The sequence below is a fragment of the Podarcis tiliguerta genome (genome assembly GCF_965153285.1).
Source record: "Podarcis tiliguerta genome assembly, chromosome: 16".
NCBI classification, from domain to species: Eukaryota; Metazoa; Chordata; class Lepidosauria; order Squamata; family Lacertidae; genus Podarcis; species Podarcis tiliguerta.
Window position 1 is genome coordinate 37,936,531 of NC_139549.1, and position 21,159 is coordinate 37,957,689.

The window sequence follows — 21,159 nt, forward strand, 5'->3', positions numbered from 1 at the left end:
AGTGCCCATGAGCTCTGAAAATGACACTTGCTTGCCTAGATCTAGAGGAGCATGTGCACATGTGCAGAAACTAGCCTGCTGCACAGAGGTATAGTTTCCATCCGCTTCTCTGGCCATTTGCACCTCTGGCCCTGCCCACCACCAGCATGTGCCCCCCGCGGAAGGTTGCTCAGAAAGGAGTGTGGCACCTGGGGGCTGAAAGGAGTTCCCACCCTGGGTGTTAAGGGGAGGGACAACAGTTCAGAGATGGAACACCTGCTTTGAATGCAGAAGGTCCCGGGGGGGGCACTAGGGGTGCATCGGAAGATGGCTGTCAATAACATCTCTCCGACCCACACGAAGTAATTAAGAGGCTGTGATGGGAGTAAACAGCCTCCCGCCCCCCCAAGTGTGTGGGGGGGGACTGCCCTTGCCTGCTGTGCCCTATACCACCCGCGAATTTGAGGGGGTGGGGGCACTAGGCAGAAAGCCCTTGTGCGGACTTCGGCGCTCCTGGACGCTGTCTCTGATTCGCGCCTCTAGCTGCGAAACAGAAGCAATTAGGGGGAAGCTAATGCACATATTTCAAGGAAGAATGGGGAGTAAAGACTGCTAACCGAAGAGATCTCTGAGAAACAAGACGGGTCGGAGGAACAGGAATAAATCATGAGAAGACACACCAAGGCTCGGTATGTTCGGCAACGAGCCTGGATGGGGGGTGGCTTTTCTTTCTTTTCTCTATGTGATTAACCAAGAATCCCCCCCCCCACAAGTCACAAGTCAGAAATGCCCTTTAAATGACTTAACCTGAGGAATTAAGACTGTGTGGAGCTAATTTTCTAACCAAAGCATGTTTTAAGGAGATCGTGGGAAGTATAAGAGCTTTGGAATGACGCAGCAAAAAATAGCGTCACCATTTTGGCAAGTTCTGTCGGAAGACTTATGTCTGGGAGGAGGAATAGATCTGTTTTCATATTGTGAGTGAGCCTCCTCAGAGGGACTAAAGAAGGCGACAGATTTGCGAGACTAATGATGGAAAGAGTGCTTTTATTTATGAAAGTGATGATATATGGAAACCATCTCGACATGATGATTGGACGAACGGAAAAATTCACACAGGATTATAACTGGTGTCTACCTGCTTAAGGAGATTATCAGAAGAGATCATAAAGAAAAATATAAAAAAAGAAAAATATAAAAAAAGAAAAATATACGAACAAGATGAGATGTGGGAACAGCAAGATAGGGCTGGATAGAATTATGAACATTATTTGGACAGATTTGTGGATATTAACGCAGCAGCAAGAAGATGATTGGAATCCCCTTCGGAACTTAAAATATGAGTCCCCCCGACAAAAAATTTAAAATTCGGCTTTGTAATTTGGAATTTATGTGATGTGATTTGATTTGATTTGATTGGTCGGTTAAAAAAATTTATTTTTTAAAAAAATAAAAATGCAGAAGGTCCCAGGTTCAATCCCAGCATGGTGCAGTGGTTAAGAGCGGTGGACTCATAATCTGGTGAACCGGGTTCGCTTCCCCGCTCCTCCACATGCAGGGGAGGAAGGGAAAGGAGATTGTTAGACGCTTTGAGACTCCTGGAAGGAAAGGTGGAATATAAATGTAGCAAACAAACAAAAAAACACTCCCAATTCTCTTTTTAAACGCTCTCCAGGGTAAATAAGCATAAAGATCCTAAAGATACCATCTGCCAAGCCAGGGCTGGCAGGTTTTGCTTTCAGGAGGTTGGACTAGATGACCCTTATAGTCCCTTCCAATTCTACAGTCCTATATTCTATGATTCAGTCAAGGGTTGTGTGGCGTCATTGCTGAATGCATGCAAAACGAAGTCTGTTCTGTTCCATTTGCTACAGAGTTGTTGCTGCTTAAGAAGCAATGAAGCAACATTTAAATTATACAGATATTTGTACATGCTCTTCTCAATATATGCATCTTGTCTACATGCATGAAACAGACATTTCCCCTGTATATTTCCCCCTAAAATAAAAGGACCCAGTGTGGTGTAGCATGTCAGACTAGGACCAGAGAGACCCAATATCAAATTCCTGTTCAGGTAAGTAGCTAGGGGCAGCCACCGTATCTCAACTTAACCTACTTTGCAGGGTTGTTCTGGAAACAAAAGGGGGAATGGGAGGAGCCTTGTATACTACCTTGACCTCTTTGAAGGAAAGGTAAAGGTAAAGGGACCCCTGACCATTAGGTCCAGTCGTGGCCGACTCTGGGGTTGCAGCGCTCATATCACTTTACTGGTTGAGGGAGCCAGCGTACAGCTTCCGGGTCATGTGGCCAGCATGACTAAGCCGCTTCTGGTGAACCAGAGCAGCGCACAGAAACGCCATTTACCTTCCCACTGGAGCGGTACCTATTTATCTACTTGCACTTTTGACATGCTTTCGAACTGCTAGGTTGGCAGGAGCAGGGACCGAGCAACGGGAGCTCACCCCATCGCGGGGATTCGAACCACCGACCTCCTGATCCGCAAGTCCTAGGCTCTGTGGTTTAACCCACAGCGCCACCCACGTCCCTTTTGAAGGAAAGGAGGGGTATAATTGCATAGCGCGCGCACACACACACATACAATGTGCATTGCAAAATTCAGAGCAGTTTGCAATCTGTCTGTCAATTGCATTTTGATCTGCTTATAAATCCTGGAGCTACATGTTTGTCTGGTGTGCTTTGAAACATGGACAAAACCAAATTCTCCTCCCTCCCTTCTTTCAGCCCCTTCACAGACCTCCTCTGAACCCTTTCAGCCAAGGTGTCCAAGCCGATACTGTTACGATGCAAGATAACTGTGTCCCCCCTCTCTCCATCCCAAGCGTTACGGAGTTGTCTTTGCCATTGCAAAGAACACACATTTCTATTATCCTTTCCACATTAGCCAAATGAAGATCAATGTACCTATAAAGCTCAATGACATGTTAATGCAAACCTTAAAAAAGATAAAATGCCTTTTATCTCAGTCTTAGGAAAACCTAATAAAGAATTAACAGTCCATGAAGCCATGGAATTTCACTCAAGGCTTTGCTTTATGTTAGGATTCCCACCCCATTAATTTCTGACAGACAGGTTTTTCCTCAGACTTTGGAAGAGGCCAGCTACTGTCTCGCATGCTCAGAAGGCCAATAAGTCATCAGCAACAGCAATCTCGGTGCTAGTCAGAGGTAAGTCCAGGCACAGTCTTCAAACCACCTCACAGCTGGTCAACAACAGGAAAATGATGCTTCAGAAATCCTCCCCATACAACCTAAGGATGCTGGAAGAAATGGATGCGTGTGAATTCCTGCATGAACAGACCTGATCCACATCACTCAAACGAAGGTGCAAATTGGAATTTTGCTTAAAACCAGATTATGCACTTCCGCAAGTGTTGTAATGCTGTCCAAGGCTGCAATCCCACACTGACTTATCTGGGGGGAAGGCCCATTAAATTCAGTGGGACTTAATAAATAGGATTTAAAAAATAAATTCAGTAGAACACCTGAGTCTATTAAAATGTGCCTTAAAATATGCATATTAAAAGCACATCTTTTGTTGATGCTTGATTTGTCTTGGATATTTTGTTAATTTCATCCTTTTTTGTTGTACTTGCTAAATTTTTTATGGAAGTGCAGGTTATAAATAGATTATAAATTCATAAATAAAGAAATACATATTATGAAAATAAATTCTAAAATACACATTTGAGGTATTATTGTTATTTAATTGCAGATTAAATGTGGAAACAGGATAGGTTGCGTCCAAGTAGATTCTATGCAGAGAAAAACGATGGAAATGGATGGTCTGAAATTTGGCATTTCCAGCCATTTCAGTGGGCCTGCCCTCATAGAATCATAGAATTGCAGAGTTAGGAGGGACCCGAAGCGTCATCTAGTACGACACCCTGCAATGCCTGATTTACTCTGAGTAAAACATAGTTGAATCAGCGGCAGAGCTAGCCGCTTGGGCACCCGGATCGGTGCACATGCTGGGCGCCCATGGTGGGGCACTCTGCCTGGGGGGCAGGGTGATCCACCCAGGGGGTGCGATCCGGCACAGCAACGCAGCCGGGGGTGCAATCCGGCATGGCTGTGATCACACCCGGCCAGGATTTTGTCACACACCCCTTCAGAGATGACACCTGGGGCAGACCACCCCCACTACCCACCCTTACTACGCCCCTGTGTTGGATACACTGGGGGGGGGAGCAAATCCAAAACAGACTAAAGGCAGGCTGATTTGCCTATCCCTGATTTAAAACTTCTCCCTAGATTTGGGTATTCCAGGTTACTGGGTCTGTTTTCCAAAAGGAAATGAATGAACAGGGACAGGGGGAACAGGGGTCAGCAAACCTTTTTAGGAGAGGGCAGGTCTACTGTCCCTTAGACCTTGTAGGGGGCCAGACCCACCGCCTCCCGAAAATAAACCCTCCCAAAAATGCCTCCCCGCCTATGCCATTCACGCCGCAGCTGCCCACGCTGCGTCGTCTTCAGCAGCGTCAGCATCCTCTGTCTCGGTGGGGCACAGAGGCCATGCCACTGGCCTGGGTGGCAGAGGCCGCCTTCGCGCCGCTGCCGCTTCCTCCTGCTCGGCCGCCTCAGTGGGAAGGAAGGGGTGGCGCCCAAAGGTGTCTGTGTCTTCTGATTGGCTGCAGGAGCTTCCTGCCAGCATTGCTGCCTGCCCAGAGGCATCCGTGGCTTTTGATCAGAAGCCGTGCCAAGTTGCGGAAGTCAGTCTCCGTGCGGCGAGACATCTGCACTGCGCCTGTTTAGCACGGGGACTGGCCGAGCGGGTGGCAGGGTCTGCAAGGTTCGCGGGCCGGATTAACGAGCCCAGTGGGCCGTATCCGGCCCGTGGGCCTTAGTTTGATGACCTCTGCATTAGGAATTCTCCATCATTTAATATGGTATTGTTTGGAATTACTGTATTTTTCCATGTATAAGACTAGGTTTTTTAAACAAAAAATTAGGTTTGAAATTGGGGCTTGTCTTATACACGGGTAGTGCTGAGGGGGTGTTTTCTCAGTTTGGAGTCCCTCAAAATAGGGGGCGTCTTATACATGCGGGAGTCTTATACACTGAAAAATACGGTATATACAGTGTGTTGTTTATCCGCAGGCACCTCCATCAATTGAAACAAACAGGCAACCTGGGAAGACCCGGGGGGGGGGTGATTGCTCTGGAGCAACCAGTGAGGGTCGCTAGATTGGGAAAAGAGATGGCTGAGAAATTGGGTGGCCGGGGAGGGGGGACCCATATAAAATATTCATAGCCGCAAATCAATCAATCAGTCAATTTCTACTCCACCCTTCCTCCACAGCAGCAAATGCATCAATAATATATATATATATTTCAAAAATTAAAAGTCATTCTAAAAGCAGTTAAAAACATTCCAAAAACATCAAAATATTCTCCCCACCAGTGATCTCAGAGTTGGCTGGAACAGTGTATTTGAGCCATCAAATGCCTGGGTGAAACATATTTTTTAAATAAAAAAGAAAGTCAATATTGAGGGAGACAGATACACATCTTGGGGGCGGGCATTGCAGAAATGGGGAACCACCACTGAAAATGCCCCATTGGGATGGCCCTACAGCAACTGGTCAGCCCCCAGTGGCAGCACCCCAAACAAGGTCAAGGTGACCAATAGTGGGGAAGGTGCTCTTGTAGATCTGGAGCAGGCTACCTCAACCTCGGCCCTCCAGATGTTTTGAGACTACAATTCCCATCATCCCTGACCACTGGTCCTGCTAGCTAGGGATCATGGGAGTTGTAGGATGCCAAAAACATCTGGAGGGCCGAGGTTGAGGAAGCCTGGTCTATAGACTAAGTAACTGACCACTTGCTGTCCCTTAATGGTAGTTCAGACTCTGCCAGCAGGGCAGGTGAGAACCTTTGCTCTCACTAATGGTGGGGCAGGGGAATATTTTAAGGATTAGGTGAATCTTTTGAGGATGAGACTTTCTGAAAAGCTACAGCACAGCACACGGCATTGTTCAGAATCAATGCAAGGAGCGCCAAGCCACATCAATCCCTGGTAATTGCTTCAGTGCATAAATTTGCAGAAAAAGTGATGTGTAGGGCGAGAAGAGAAAACATATTGATTTTATCATATCTTTCCTCAGCGTGCAATATATAAAAAATAATCCAATGCTTCCATGGTTTCCCCCCTCCCCCCAAAAAATGCACACCTGATGAAAAATTTGGTACAGAAGAGAATGATGCATTAGCATTTGTAATTGGTGTCACACTAACACCGTTAAGAGATCCGCAAACCATGCATAGAATCTACTTTTCACAGGGATGCAGTCAAATATTACTGTGGGAGGACTCAATTCCAGAGTTTACTGACAGTGTTTTTCTTACATGTATAAATCCCTTAGCAACCCAGGCTCTAGCAGACAGTGGAAGCTGGGATTCTTTAAGGTTTCTAACAAGGTCAGATACTCTAATCCCATGGAAATAACACACGGAATGCAGTCTCAGTAAGGAGGACGAAAATCAGTCTGCAGCTTGCCCATTTTTTCTTCTGCAAAGCACAAGGCACAGGAAGTGGTTAGAGTGCTGGACTAGGACCTGAGAGATCAAGGTTCAAATCTTCCACTTGGCCGTGAAACTCCCTGGGTGGCCTTGCTCTCTATCAGCCTAGCTCACCTTGCAAGATGATTGCAAGGATAAAATGGGAAGCGGGGAGAACCATGCATGACACATTGAGCTGCTTGGAGGAAAGGTGAGATTTGTTTATTTTTATTTATTTTTATTAAATTTTTCAAGAAATAGAAATTAAACAAAGAGAAACAAAGAACAATATATAACACTGGAAACACACTTATACAGTGGTGCCTCGCAAGACGAAATTAATTCATTCTGCGAGTTTTCTCGTTATGCGAGTTTTTTCGTCTTGCGAAGCACCACTGCATTTAAACACTGACAACGGCGGGGAGGGGCGGGGAGAAGCAGGACGTTAATTCACAGGCTGACTGACTTTGCAGCGAGTGTGGCACGGAAGAGGAGACTCCGGAGGAGGAATGCTGCTGGCGGGGATAGGAGAAAGGCGAGAGGGGCCAACGCGGCTCCCCCATTCAATCGGCGCCCCGGGAGGAGGCCTGGCGTCCACACCAAAAGCGCAGCCGGGCGCCTCAGGGCGCTTTCCTGAGGCGGGGAGGAGGTCTCTGCTGCCGCAGCCGGTACCTCAGACTCACCCGCGTTGTGGCCACCGTGCGACGCAGCTGCTGGAGGGCGGCGGGGCTCAGGAGCGCGACTCGGCGGAACCGCCACCATCCTCTTCACCTGAGGGAGAGAGGGAGAGAGAGGCGCCGGCGGCAACGGCTCTCTGAGGGGAGCACGCGAGGGGGGTGGGCAGCGGCACGAGGCACCAACCGTCAGCGGGAAGGTGGGAGGGAGGCGGAGGAGTAGGGAAGGGAAGCGGGGGGGGAAACAAACCGCTCCTCCGCGAGCCGCCTCGCCGTGGCCGCGTAGTGGGCACGGTCGGCCAGTGACGTCCCGCTCGCTTGATCGCAGGCGCGAGCATGCATGCGTGCAGTGCGCGTCGCCATGATACAAAAGGCAGGGCCGTTTCGTCTTGCGAAGCAAGCCCATAGGGAAATCCGTCTTGCGAAGCAGCTCAGAAAACGAAAAACTCTTTCGTCTTGCGAGTTTTTCGTCTTCCGAGGCATTCGGCTTGCGAGGTACCACTGTATACAGTACATATTTTCCAAAATGAAAACTAATTAAAAAAAGAAAAGGAAAAATAAAAGATATTACCAAATTCTTGCTTCAAATACTGCAATATAAATATCTTAGTTAAAATATTATAAAAGACTTCCATCGCATTCACCACATGTCTCTTAGTTCTCTTGCTCGCATTTAAATCTGTTCTTCAATAATTTCCCTTAGATTCTTTCATAATCAATCAAATCTTCATGTTCTCTGTATTCTTCACAAGGTTAGTCTAGACACAACCAAACTTTCGTATTTGAGCTTGTACAAATAATCATTTCCATTGTTTCTGAATAATTTTTTTTGACTTATGCCTTATTAAATCCATCAATTTTACTAACTCCAGGTGAGTTTTAAATGTAACAATAAATACAAAAAACTCTCACTATCTTCTTGTATCTGAGCAACTGAAATCAGGCATCCCAAGAGCACATCTTTTAAACCTACATCCACTATGTTGCACATAAAATAAAATAAGCAGAATAAAACTACTACTTTCTATCCGTATCCAGGATCCCAGTCTTTGGACCGCTCTTTTGATGTATGGGTTTGTATTTTCAGGGTCCTGGGGGCAACTGGAGTCAGCGAAGATCACTCTGCTAAAGACCCCCAACAGGGGAGCCTCATGAGACAGTAGTGATAGCGCCATTCGCTACTTCCAAGAAGTAGCTTTGCCACCATTTCCTGACTCCCAAAGTCTCCTAGCCCAGGGGCGTCCAACTCCCAAGAGACTGTGATCTACTACCAGAAGAGGAAAATGGCAATGGTCTATCCTTTGGGGGGGGGACACCCAGGTTGTTGAGCATTTTTTAGGGGGGAGGTCAAAGTTGTGGAGCTTTTTTTGGAGGGGGAGACAGCAAAAGTCACTCAGCAAACAAACAAATAAATAAATATTTTTTATTATTATTTATACCCCGCCCTTCCCAGTTCAGAAAACCGGGCTCAGGGCGGCTAACAACAAATTTAAAACACTTAATTGATACAACAAAAAATAGCATAAAATACACTATAAAATGTGAATAACAATAAATTCAGAATTCAAAAATCAATTTAGGGGGAGATGCATCCAATAAACATTACATGATCACCAGGGCTAGCTGGCTAAATTAGTCCTATTTGGGCCAGCGAGGAAACCAGGGGAGAATTAGCTGTGGGATCCCAGAGCAGGTAATCTTTTGTAAAATGGAGAGGGGGAGGGAAGGAAGGGGAATAAAAGGCTAAGTTCAAATTGAAAGCCAGGCGAAATAGCTCTGTCTTACAGGCCCTGCAGAAGGAAGTTAAATCCTGCAGGGCCCCCGTCTTCCATTTTTGCGATCATGTGCCAATGAAGGACGGAGCGAGGAGGCAGGGCCGGATGTTCTTTTTCCCCCATGGAGAAAAAAGAGACCACGATCGACCGCTAGCACCCGGGGATCAACCTGTCAATTGCGGTCGACCGGTTGGACATCCCTGTCCTAGCAAATTCCTCCCATAGGCTTCGGGAGGCATTCTGGCTTTGCCAGAGTGAACACCTGCAAAATGGGATGTGGCCCCTCTCACTCCACCATAGGTTCCATGATGAAAGGAAAGCGCTATATCAATGTAATAAAAGATAGCTAAAAAATTGAAGTCTTGGTTACAGCTTGAGCAATATCATACAGGTCCCTGTTCCTCGTGGAGCCTAACATCTGGCCTAAATTTGCAGCCCCATTTGTCCTGGCTCTCACTCGTAGACTCAGCATTGAAACTTTCAGCTCAATTGTTCTTGTGGGAAGATCTGCAGCCAAATCGCAAAAGCATGATTGCTATAGAGTCACAAACAGAACACTATGATGTCATATTCTTTAATTTTTTGTGGTGGGAAGAGGAATAATAGAAATTCACTCTTCTTCTTCCTGTCACAGCACACTCTTCTTCTGACCTACAATGGGGTAGGATGTCTGTAAGCTCTCCTCCAGAGAACACACTCCATTCTGGACTGTGGACTTTTTAACTTTTAAGAATTATTGCCTGACTGATTTTCATCACTGTATTTGTTGAATCCTGGCAAGATTTTGATGTGAGTAAACCTAATATTTTCTTGTTTACTTAAACAGCCTGAGAGTGATTTGTTTGTTAAGAGTGAAACATTAAAAATGAGATGATACAAGTTTGACTAAGCAACCATGGACATCATAATTGTTCTAGAAGGTTATGCAACTTTGTCCTAAAAGCTTCTAAAGATAAGTTGTTCATGGAGGGTGATTTTTTTTACCTCTGCTGAAATAGTATTTGCATACTTACACAAGTGAGAAAAAGAGGAAGAATAATTACTAAATAAAACATCCTCTCCTACTCGTCTAAATCTATCCAACATTTGTGAAAGGCTTTGTTCCAGAATCCACCATAGGGCCCCATCACAGATCAGGTTACATGTCTACAATTCATAGCACAGCTCTGGGATATGTGATTAATCGTAAGCTAAGACGACGCGGGTGGCGCTGTGGGTAAAACCTCAGCGCCTAGGACTTGCCGATCGCATGGTCGGCGGTTCGAATCCCCGCGGCAGGGTGCGCTCCCATCGTTCGGTCCCAGCGCCTGCCAACCTAGCAGTTCGAAAGCACCCCCGGGTGCAAGTAGATAAATAGGGACCGCTTACCAGCGCCTAGGACTTGCCGATCGCATGGTCGGTGGTTCGAATCCCCGCGGCGGGGTGCGCTCCCGTCGTTCGGTCCCATGTTCCCTAATAGGTAACCCCACAAGGGCTGCATGCCAGTAGTGGCGAGGCCAGGGGCAAAAGTCGATGCAAGTCACCTTTGCACAGTCATCTGCAATCCACCCAAGCAAACATTTCTGACATATCTGCTTCCGAGCTAGGGAGGAGGTGGGGTTGCGGGCTTCACACCCCTCCGCACACTCGCGGGGGCTGGCTTCAACCCCACGGGATAGCAGGGAATCCTCGGCCGTGTCATACCCCATGCCAGCCAATTGGCTGGCTTGGGGGGCGTGGCCTCGCCTACTTAGGTCTGGCTCGGCCGAGGACCTTTCTCTTTCCCACGCTGCAGCTGACCTGGTTTTCCCTTCCCTCCCACCCATTAGGCTAGGTTCTCTGACGTTGCTATGAACTCCGGTTGGTCGCCATCAAGGGGCCTGGTAGGAATTTTTCCATCTGGCATATTGGCTCCAGCCATTTGGTTTTCGCCTACCTCGTAGCAAACCATCACAACTCCATGGTATTGGCGGTAGGCATTGGTGGGGGTCCAGTCTATTGTTATGCAGATGAAGGGGGAAAAGAAGTGCCATCACCTTCTCCCAAATAAAGGGCAGTCAAGTAAAGGATTCTGGGGGGCGTGGCCTCATCCTAAGCCTATGGAGTTGTAAGCCCACAGCACGCCCCCACGTGGTGACCCCAGGGGAGGTCCTAGTTGACGTGCCTCAGCAGGACTCCTCCCACTGGTGGTTAACCCTCACCGGCCAGGCCAGTTAGTTGTAGGACCAATGCCTAGGCCAATACCGCTCAATTCCTGTAATCAATAAAGTTGTGACCTAATTTGACCCATTAACTCGAATTCTTGTGTCCTGTGTCTTTATTTCTGTGGGGGGAGGCGGGAACTCGCCACGCAACCATCCACATTTCTCCAACCAGGGAAACAAGCAGCATCGTCTCCATTCCAACGACACATTCCAGCCAGGCAAGGGCACTTGAAGACCGTAGGGAGCAAGTCTGGCAAGGGAGGCTGTCACCTAGGGAGAGTCTCAAGGGCCATATACAGAGGACTGAGAGGCCACGCATGGTTTCCCCACCCTCAGGTGTGTGGGGCTGTAACTATGCGAAAGGGCCTGCCACGTTCCAACAGCTTGTTCTTCCTGCCAAGCTGATGCCCTCAGCCCACCCTTGGTTACAGAAAGCAGCTTCTTCTCTGTGGAGTAAATGGCTGTCAGAATTTCTATCTGACTGAGGTCAAAGCAGCCAAAGGTCTTCAAGCTTTTCACACCTCACTGCATCTGGACCACCCTTCCTCTGCCGCCATCTGTTCATTTTTAGATTTCTTTAAAAGAGTCCCCACCCCCCACCCCTCTGGTTTGGCAAGAAGACACCCTGTCTTGTTAGGGTCACTGAGCAGGGAACAGCATATCTGAACTTGCTACTCTCATACGCTTTTTTCCCCCTTTGACACATGTTGCATTTCCCAAATGTAAGCTCTTTGGGGGAAAGGGCTGTCTTTTTCATGCATATATGATCTATGTATATATATACATATAATAATAATAATAATTTTTATTTATACCCCGCCTCCCCAGCCAAGGCCAGGCTCAGAGCGGCTTGCAAGCAATAATAAAAACAAGTTGAATGATTACAACTTAAAAACAAAATTAAAATACAACACTAAAATATTGAAACATTAAAATGTAGCCTCATCGCAGGAGGAGAAGGAAAGGAAAAAAGAAAGAGAGGGAGGGAATCAAATTGGTTCCAAGCCAAAGGCCAGGCGGAACAACTTTGTCTTACAGGCCCTGCGGAAAGAAATCAGATCCTGCAGGGCCCTGGTCTCATGAGGCAGAGCGTTCCACCAGGCCGGAGCCAGAGTTGAAAAGGCCCTGGCTCTGGTTGAGGCTAATCTAACTTCCTTAGGGCCCGGGACCTCTAGACACTATACATATGTGTGTGTGTGTGCATAAATCATGCATACACACAGAGAGAGGGAGAGAGTCAGGGATGGGAACTGGAGTCCAGAAACATCTGGGGAGTGACATATTCCACAGCCTGCTTTATGTAATGGTGCAGCTGCATTTAGAAGACTGGGCACCGTTCTGGTCACGAAACAAGACATTTGCAGGGAAAGTATGAAAGGAGAAACCAAAAGGATCAAGGAATTGGGGGCACCTTCTTGTGAAAAGAAAGGCAAAAGGATGTGGGGATTTTTAGATGGGGGAGGAGATGACTTAAGTCAGGAGTGAGGACCCTTTGGCCCTCCAGGTGTTGCTGAACTACAACTCCCATCATCTCTGATCATTGGTCATGCTTTATGGGGCTCCAGGGAGTTGTAACAAAATGGGGTCTACCCCTGAGTACCAGAGGAATAGAGGTAGAGCATAGCCTTATACAGTGGTACCTCAGGTTAAGAACTTAATTCATTCCAGAGGTCCGTTCTTAGCCTGAGACTGTTCTTAACCTGAAGTACTATTTTAGCTAATGGGGCCTCCTGCTGCCGCTGCGCTGATGCCACACAATTTCTGTTCTCATCCTGAGGTAAAGTTCTTAACCCGACATACTACTTCCAGGTTAGCGGAGTCTGTAACTTGAAGCGTTTGCAACCTAAAGCGTTTGTAACCTGAGGTACCACTGTACTATATGAGCTTGTCTAATCCTCTTCTAAAGTCAGCTAAGCTGGTGACTATCACTGCCTTTTATGCGAACAAGTTTAACTATACACTGTGCAAATAAGTACCTCTTTCATTTGTTTTCTGCTTTAAATCATGATTTACGTATGATCCAAATCAGTTCGGTTCCCTTTCAATTCCCCGCACACACAATAAAGGTAAAGGGACCCCTGAGAATTGGGTCCAGTCGCGGACGACTCTGGGGTTGCGGCGCTCATCTCGCTTTATTGGCCGAGGGAGCCGGCTTACAGCTTCTGGGTCATGTGGCCAGCATGACTAAACCGCTTCTGGTCAACCAGAGCAGCGCATGGAAATGCTGTTTACCTTCCCGCCGGAGTGGTACCTATTTATCTACTTGCACTTTTGACGTGTTTTCGAACTGCTAGGTTGGCAGGAGCAGGAACCGAGCAACGGGAGCTCACCCCGTCGTGGGGATTCAAACCACCGACCTTCTGATCGGCAAGTCCTAGGGTCTGTGGTTTAACCCACAGCGCCACCCGCATTCCCGCACACACAATACCCCACTCCAAATCATCTCTAGATAGTCATTTTTAATTACCTCCAGGAAATCAGCCAAAATCTCATGTCCTTCCCCAATTCAGTTTCCCTCAAATTGAATGACCAACAAGAAACATCACCATGCCTTAAATATCCAAGCTGGTGGCCACTGATACGTCTAGTGGGAGCAAATGCCATAGTTTTACTATCTGCTATGTGAAAGAGGAGGACCTTCTAGCTACCAGTTTGGAAATGTTCAGAGGCCTGTTCTCACTTCTAAAAGAATAAGAAGAAAGGCATGAGTGTCCATGCATGCGCAAACACATTGGTGGTGGTAGAAAAGAAGAAAGAAATGACTGCATCCATTGAAAATGCATTTTCCACACCATCTCCAGGGAATTTTAGACAAACACCCAGGAGCAAATATTTATCTGCACAAGTGTACAAATGAATCCTCTTTCTCTCTTCCAAAAAGGGAAGAAGAAGAAAACCCTCTTTCTCCAAACACAGCCTTCAGCGACAGATGTGCAAGACAGGGGCTCAAACACAGAAGGGCAAACGAAACAAAGGACTGGAAACCTGTCAATCAAAACTGCTAAAGCAAGACCACAGGTGTGCTGCTTTGACCTTGGCAGTGACCCCCAGTCATAACACGGGACTTGATTGGCTGTCATCAAGCCACTTTGAAGGACAAGGACATGGCCACCAATATCCTCGCAGCTCAGGCAGAAGAGACAAGCCTGTCGACTAAGGTCTGGCCATTCGCTCCCAAGTTCACGGAGAAAATCCAGACTAGGAACACCTGATGCAGAAGCTGAAGGCAAAGAAAAAAATGACTTCTCAAAGCCAAGTTGTAAGATCCATGTTTTTCTCCTTTGCTGAAAATGCCTCCTTAGGACAATGTAAAGGTAGCTCTCCAATTTATTAAATCTAATACATCCAACCAACCAACATATTTTTTTTAAGTGGTTTCTAATGTTCGCAATGGGACGCGGGTGGCGCTGTGGGTTAAACCAAAGAGCCTAGGACTTGCTGATCAGAAGGTCGGAGCTTCAAATCCCCGCGACGGGGTGAGCTCCCGTTGCTCAGTCCCTGCTCCTGCCAACCTAGCAGTTCGAAAACACGTCAAAGTGCAAGTAGATAAATAGGTACCACTCCGGCGGGAAGGTAAACGGCGTTTCCGTGCGCTGCTCTGGTTGGACAGAAGCAGCTTAATCATGCTGGCCACATGACCCCGGAAGCTGTACGCCGGCTCCCTTGGCCAGTAAAATGAGATGAGTGCCACAACACCAAAGTCGGCCACAACTGGACCTAATGGTCAGGGGTCCCCCTAATGTTTGCAATGTAATCATTTCTATGCAACTCCTGGAAATGTCTCCCACAGGAAGGTCTTGGTTCACAGACCAGACCACGTCCAAGGTCTTCTTAATAACAAATAAAGCCCTGAACAACTCAGAACAAGATGACCGGCGCCAGTCGTGGCTCCCATCCAGCCCACAGCAACAGGTTTTCTCTCTTTTGTGCAGTGGTTCTCAGTTTTTTCCCTGTGGACCACACTTTCAGATTAAAGTTTGCTTGCACTACATCAAGTTTTTTATTGATAAGAAAAACACAAAAACACGAAATGAAACAATTCCTAGCAGTGCTTGATTTATAACATAGAACAAAAGTACAGGCAACTGATTTTGGTGCATCGGAATAACATGCGATCACACATGCATGGCACCAAACCCAGATGTAGCTCCAAATTGTCGTGAAGACATCATGAGAAGGGGTAGAACGGGGTCGGAACAGGCCAGCGTGGGCGTACGCCCACTCCACCGTCGCCCACAGGGGTCTGGAAAATAACCCACGCACAAAACAAGGATTGCCTGCACTTTATAATATGATTGTGGGGAATCCCCAAAAAAGCATAAAACATTGCAGCTACACAAGAACATGGATCATTCCCAAAATATTATTATAAACAAGCCTCTTACATATGTACTTTAAGTCTATATACAATGAGAGTTGTGAGCCTGCCTTTGCTGAGTAATCTCATTTATATTAGGTCTAATCTGACACAAAGAAAAGCCTTTTTCTTTTCTGAACTTTCATATTTGCCAGAGCTGAAACAATCTGTTGTGGAGAACAGAAGAAGACTAGACAATGCTATTGACTAGCCATATTCTGCAAATTAAAATAAAAAATAAAAATTGATACCATACTATACTGAAACGTTTAAATGTTTCTTTGATTGTCCTTGAACCCTCCTGCCACACTTGCCATCTATTCCTGCCACACCCTTTCAGAACTACCGCTTTAGAGTAAGGAAGACATCTTCACTGAGGCAGAAAAGAGATACAGGACTCAGCAACAGGTGATGGGTCCCCGGCAGCTGCTACACTCAGACTAGATGACGGGAAAGGCAAGAGCAGCCAGGTGAGAAGCAGAGCTCCAAGCTGAACGAGTCCAAAATCAGGGGAATATGTTCAGCAAAGCATGGAAGCAACGGAGTTGCCCCCAACAGGTTGGCAGACCCACCCTCCAAGCATTTAAAGATGGACAAGGCATGCTTGCTCATGAGATTCCCGTGCCTGGGGACACAGGAGCTCACTGAGTCAGGTCTGATGGGTGTTTTCCCAGTGATGGAAGCACCACTGGGTCCTGGACAACCGTGCTGTGGAAGGGGTTCCATAGCTAGTTCTCCTCAGAAGTTGGTTGATGCCCTCCCCAGATTCCTTTGCTGTACTCTTCTCCCTGGGAGAATAAAGGGGAGCTGGAAGTTCGGCTTCTCCAGCTGGAGCAAGGGAATCCTGAAAGGGGAGGAAGAGCGGTAGAGTCGTAATCTGGTGAACCGGGTTCACGTCTCCGCTCCTCCACATGCAGCTGCTGGGTGACCTTGGACTAGTCACACTTCTTTGAAGTCTCTCAGCCCCACTCACCTCACAGAGTGTTTGTTGTGGGGGAGGAAGGGAAAGGAGAATGTTAACCGATTTGAGACTCCTTTGGATAATGATAAAATGGGATCTCAAATCCAAACTCCTCCTCCTCCTCCTCTTCTTCTTCTTCTTCTTCTTCTTCTTCTTCTGTTTCCCCCATGTCATCATCTTCTTCCCCCTTCTCATTCATCTCAGCCTGCCATGGATTGCCTTGGGACTCAAAGGAGTCCCTGTATAGTCTTGCAAAAATCACTTAGCTCATCTGGGGGTACTTTACTCAAGGTACCACACCATACAAAATATCACAGGGCATTACAGAGTTGTGTGTGTGTGTGTTTTGCATTTGCACTGTAATACAAACAGCACCTTTAAAAAATGGAAGATCCCTGCCTCAAGAAGCTTGCAATCTACATTTTGGTGATGTCTGAAAACAAGAGAGTGGGGCGTGGCAGGGATAACATTCAATACAATGGTCCCTTTGGATGCAAACGGGATCCGTTCTGGAGCCCCGTTCACATCCTGAGTAGAACGTAAGATGCGACGGCATGTCTACGCGTGCACAGGTCGCGTTTTGCCGCTTCCGTGCATGTGCGTGACGTCATTTTGATTGTCTGTGCATGCATGAGCGGTGAAACCCGGAAGTAACGCATTCCTGTACTACTGGGTCGCCGCAGAGCGTAACCTGAAAACGCTCAACCTGAAGCATATTCAACCCAAGGTATGACTGTAAGTAAAGGTAAAGGTACCCCTGCCCGTACGGGCCAGTCATGTCCGACTCTGGGGTTGCGCACCCATCTCGCTTAAGAGGCCGGGGGCCAGCGCTGTCCGGAGACACTTCCGGGTCACATGGCCAGAGTGACAAGCTGCATCTGGCGAGCCAGCGCAGTACACGGAAACGCCGTTTACCTTCCCGCTAGTAAGCGGTCCCTATTTATCTACTTGCACCCGGGGGTGCTTTCAAACTGCTAGGTTGGCAGGCGCTGGGACCGAGCAGCGGGAGCTCACCCCGCCGCGGGGATTCGAACCGCCGACCTGACGATCGGCAAGTCCTAGGCGCTGAGGTTTTATCCACAGCGCCACTCGCGTCCCTGTACACATGAGCAAAAGATAACCAGCCTTCCCCCCTCTTTTTGTTGTTTTGTCGTTTAGTCGTGCCCAACTCTTCATGACCCCATGGACCAGAGCACGCCAGGCACTCCTCCTCTTTTACCATCAGATTATTCCAGCTTTCCTCAAGTTGGCCTGAAAGGAGGTGAATTGTAATCAGTTACATTTAAAGCTCTCTCTCTGGAGGATGGCCCCAAGCTATTCTGCAGCAGCTGCCAACATCCCAAGTGCTTTTAGTTACCCTCAGGGAAACTTCTCTGAGACTTTCTGATGCGCTACCAACACAAGAATTTTTTTGCCATTTCTCTGCCAGAGAGCAAGGATGTGCCCTGTGGCACTCAGATTGCATGCAAATAGGCTCCTTTGCAGGTTTAATTGAAGGCATTGTCAATGCGAAGAGGACATGATTATGGGCCAGTTAGGATCCATTTCGAGCACACCTGTCAGCCGATCAAAGCAGTCCCAATCAACTGACAAGCCTGAATCAGTTACCTAGTGCAACATCTCACCTCACCCTATACTCTAAGTGTATTGAAAGGAGGAAAGTCTCAACTAGCAGGAAAAGAGAGAGAGATTTAAAGGTGCCTTGAACTTTTGTTGGAAACTATTTTCACTACACACAAAAGGGGGCTCTCAATATCTCTCAAGATCCTCACTATTTTATGCTGGTCATACCACTTCACTTCTGTTTGGCACCCAATTTTCTTTTTCTTCTGTAACCCATCTTGGTTACACAATGGCATCATGATGCCAAACCCAAGTGAGGGCAAGAAGTGCTGCCCTCACTCCAAACTGACTTCCTGGTGCCATACTTCCACACAAGCATATGGCTTTTAATGTACCCCATTGCATTTGTCAGTCCATTCAAGGATTACAGTCAAAGGGCAGGATACACGATGTGCAATTTCACATCCATTAAATTGGCCAATGTGCATTGCAAATTGGTTGTGCTCTTCCTAAAGTTAAGAATTAAACCTGTATCACCCTGCAGCACTCACAGGCACTTTACACAGTTTTGGTCTTATCAAACTTCTACTTTGTAGTCACATGCACCTTGCTTTACATTTTAAGCCAAAGGATGTCTTTAATAATACAGTACGATTCAGGGTCGCGTGCTGGATGATCGCATAGCCCATCTCTGAATTCATTTTTCTAACTCCACTGTCAGAGGAGTTGGATGGTTTTAAGATGAGTAAGAGGGGATATTTTATTTATCAATTAGCCGTCCTCGTCTTACATTTGTAAGAATGCAAATACCTATTTCAGCAGAGTTAAAAAATCACTATCCATGTGCAGCTTATCTTTAGAATCTTTTAGAGACAATGTTTTATAACATTCTAGAACAATTATGATATCCAAGGATGCATAGGTAGATTTGGGTCACTTTTCACCCTTCTATGATTCCCTCTTAGCAAAGAAATCACTCTTAGATTGTTTAACAAGAAAAATATAAGGTTTACTCACATCAAAAGACTTGCCAGGATTCAACAGTGGCAGCGATGCAAATCAGGCAGGCAATAATCCTTAAAAGTTACAAAGGTCCATAGTCCAATTCAAAATGGAGTGCGCTCTCTGCAAGAGAGCTTACGAACAACCTACTCCATTGTGTGTAAGAAGCAGAGTGTGCTGTGACAGGAAGAAGATTAAGTTTCCTATTGTTCCCCCTCCTACCTCAAAAGTTTAGAGGATATGACATCATACAGTCCCCGGCTTGTGATTTTGGCAATCATGCATTTGTGATTCGGCTGCAGGTTTCCGCACAAGAGGCATTATGCTTCTGAAGGACAGCTGTTGGAAATGGCAGGAAGGAAGGCTGCTGTGGCGCTCAAGTCCTGATTGAGGGAGTCCAGTGGGCATCTGGTTGGCCACTGTGTGAACGAGATGCTGGACTGATCCATCAGGGCTCTTCTTGTGCAAACTGAAACTGACAAATTCACCCATCCCTAGAGGAGAGGGTAAGGAAGGGTAGGAGAGGGTGCATGTTGGCCCCATCCCTAATGTTGCATCTCTTCCCACCTGGAGATCAGGGCACTTTCTCAAAATCTCAAATGTGCCCACTGGCCCCCAGAGACTGGCGCCCCCCTACTCCGCACATGTTAGCCGCACATATCGGGGCTCAGCACCATAAGAGGACTTAGGTGATGTAATAATAAAATTTAAGGTCTTATATATATAATAAATGTACCAACCAAGCACGTACATAGATCAGCTCAGGAAGACTGACCTGAAACCATTTTGACTCCCAAACTGACGAAATGTTTTCTCTGCAAGGAGGGAGGGAGGGAGGTAACCGTCCCATTGTCTCAAGAATTGGGGAATCGCCATCTCAAAGGAATGGCCAGACTACCAGGAAAGGCAATCAGATAAGGCATTATCAGATAACCTAGCAGACAGGAAAAACAACAACATTCAAATTTCTGTTGTAGACCACTTTTTCTGTGATGTAGGTATGATGTTTGTGGGGGGTGGTCTTGGGTTACACCCCTTCTGTGGTGTATGTATGATGTATGGAGGGGTGGTCTTGAGCTCCAGGGCAGGGAATTTAAAATGGCTATATAAGGGCATACACACCTTTGTTCTGGGTCCTCCTCCTGCGTGTGAGGGGAGCACCCTGTTGCAACAGATCAATAAAGATCAGGCTTACTAGCTGCTTTGCTTTTCGATATTCTCTGGTTGGCCTCTGTTATTTTCTTCTACCAATAGGGAACCTATGTAAGGACTCTATAGGGGCTCTTGGATACCCCATAAGGGAAAAGGGGCAGATTTCGTTTACAACAGTGGCAGAAGAAAGAGTTATACAGCCTCTAAACATCACCATCCTCGTTCCTCTACACAAACTGGAAGCCTTTCCCAGCTGCCTTTCTTCCTCCTTTTAACGCCCATGTAACAACTTATTTGGCCTTAAATCTGTGGATGTGGGTTTGAAAAAGCTGGCAGGTACAGGGAGGGGAGGCAGAAACACTAGGTTCCCATTATCTCCATAGCAACAACACAACAACAACAAGCGCTAACCTTCTCCAAACAAAGCTGAAGTGAACCTCTTCAGATCAAATCCCGATTTGACTCTGTGTCCTGCCAAGAGGATTTGAAATCTATCTCCTTCACTAGGTTGATTATTGCCAGTTTCTGCTCTGCAGCTGTCTCCATCCTTTACGGGCAGCATTAAATCGGACTCATTACCTGAGTGCTGTGCGACGCACCAGCAGCACTTTACCTGCGTGAGAGACAGCAGGCCTGGCAGGATTAGCCCTCCATGGGCTTTCTGTGGAGCCCCATTATTACCTTCAAAATGGTTCCTGGGTAATTCGAGGCTTTTAACAATAGCAAAAGAAAAGCAAACAACTGGAAGCAAACTGCTAGAATCCAACTGCAGCACTTAGCAAAAGTAAGTTCCTATTTTAAAAAAGAAGTGGCTGCTTCTCTGAATATTACCCCCAACAACTTCCTTACGTTCCCTTAGAAACATTACACTTAACTGGGCCATGAAGTCATCTCCTCTATGGCTTCTTCCGCATTATACATTTAAAGCACTGTTATACCACTTTAAAGAGTCCTGGATTCCCTAAAAAAAAATCCTGGGGAGTTTAGTTTGTGAT

The 21,159-nt window shown here is 46.8% G+C and overlaps 1 protein-coding gene and 1 long non-coding RNA gene across 3 annotated transcripts in view; one reads left to right on the top strand and one right to left on the bottom strand.

Annotated features, from left to right (window-relative positions):
* Nucleotides 1-21,159, bottom strand: part of TMEM132B (transmembrane protein 132B) — a 353,049-nt gene that overhangs the window by 268,173 nt on the left and 63,717 nt on the right. The window lies entirely within an intron of this gene.
* Nucleotides 9,461-14,478, top strand: LOC310666903. The gene is made up of 2 exons (XR_014506082.1): nt 9,461-9,735; nt 14,011-14,478. It is a non-coding gene; the product is annotated as an uncharacterized lncRNA (long non-coding RNA).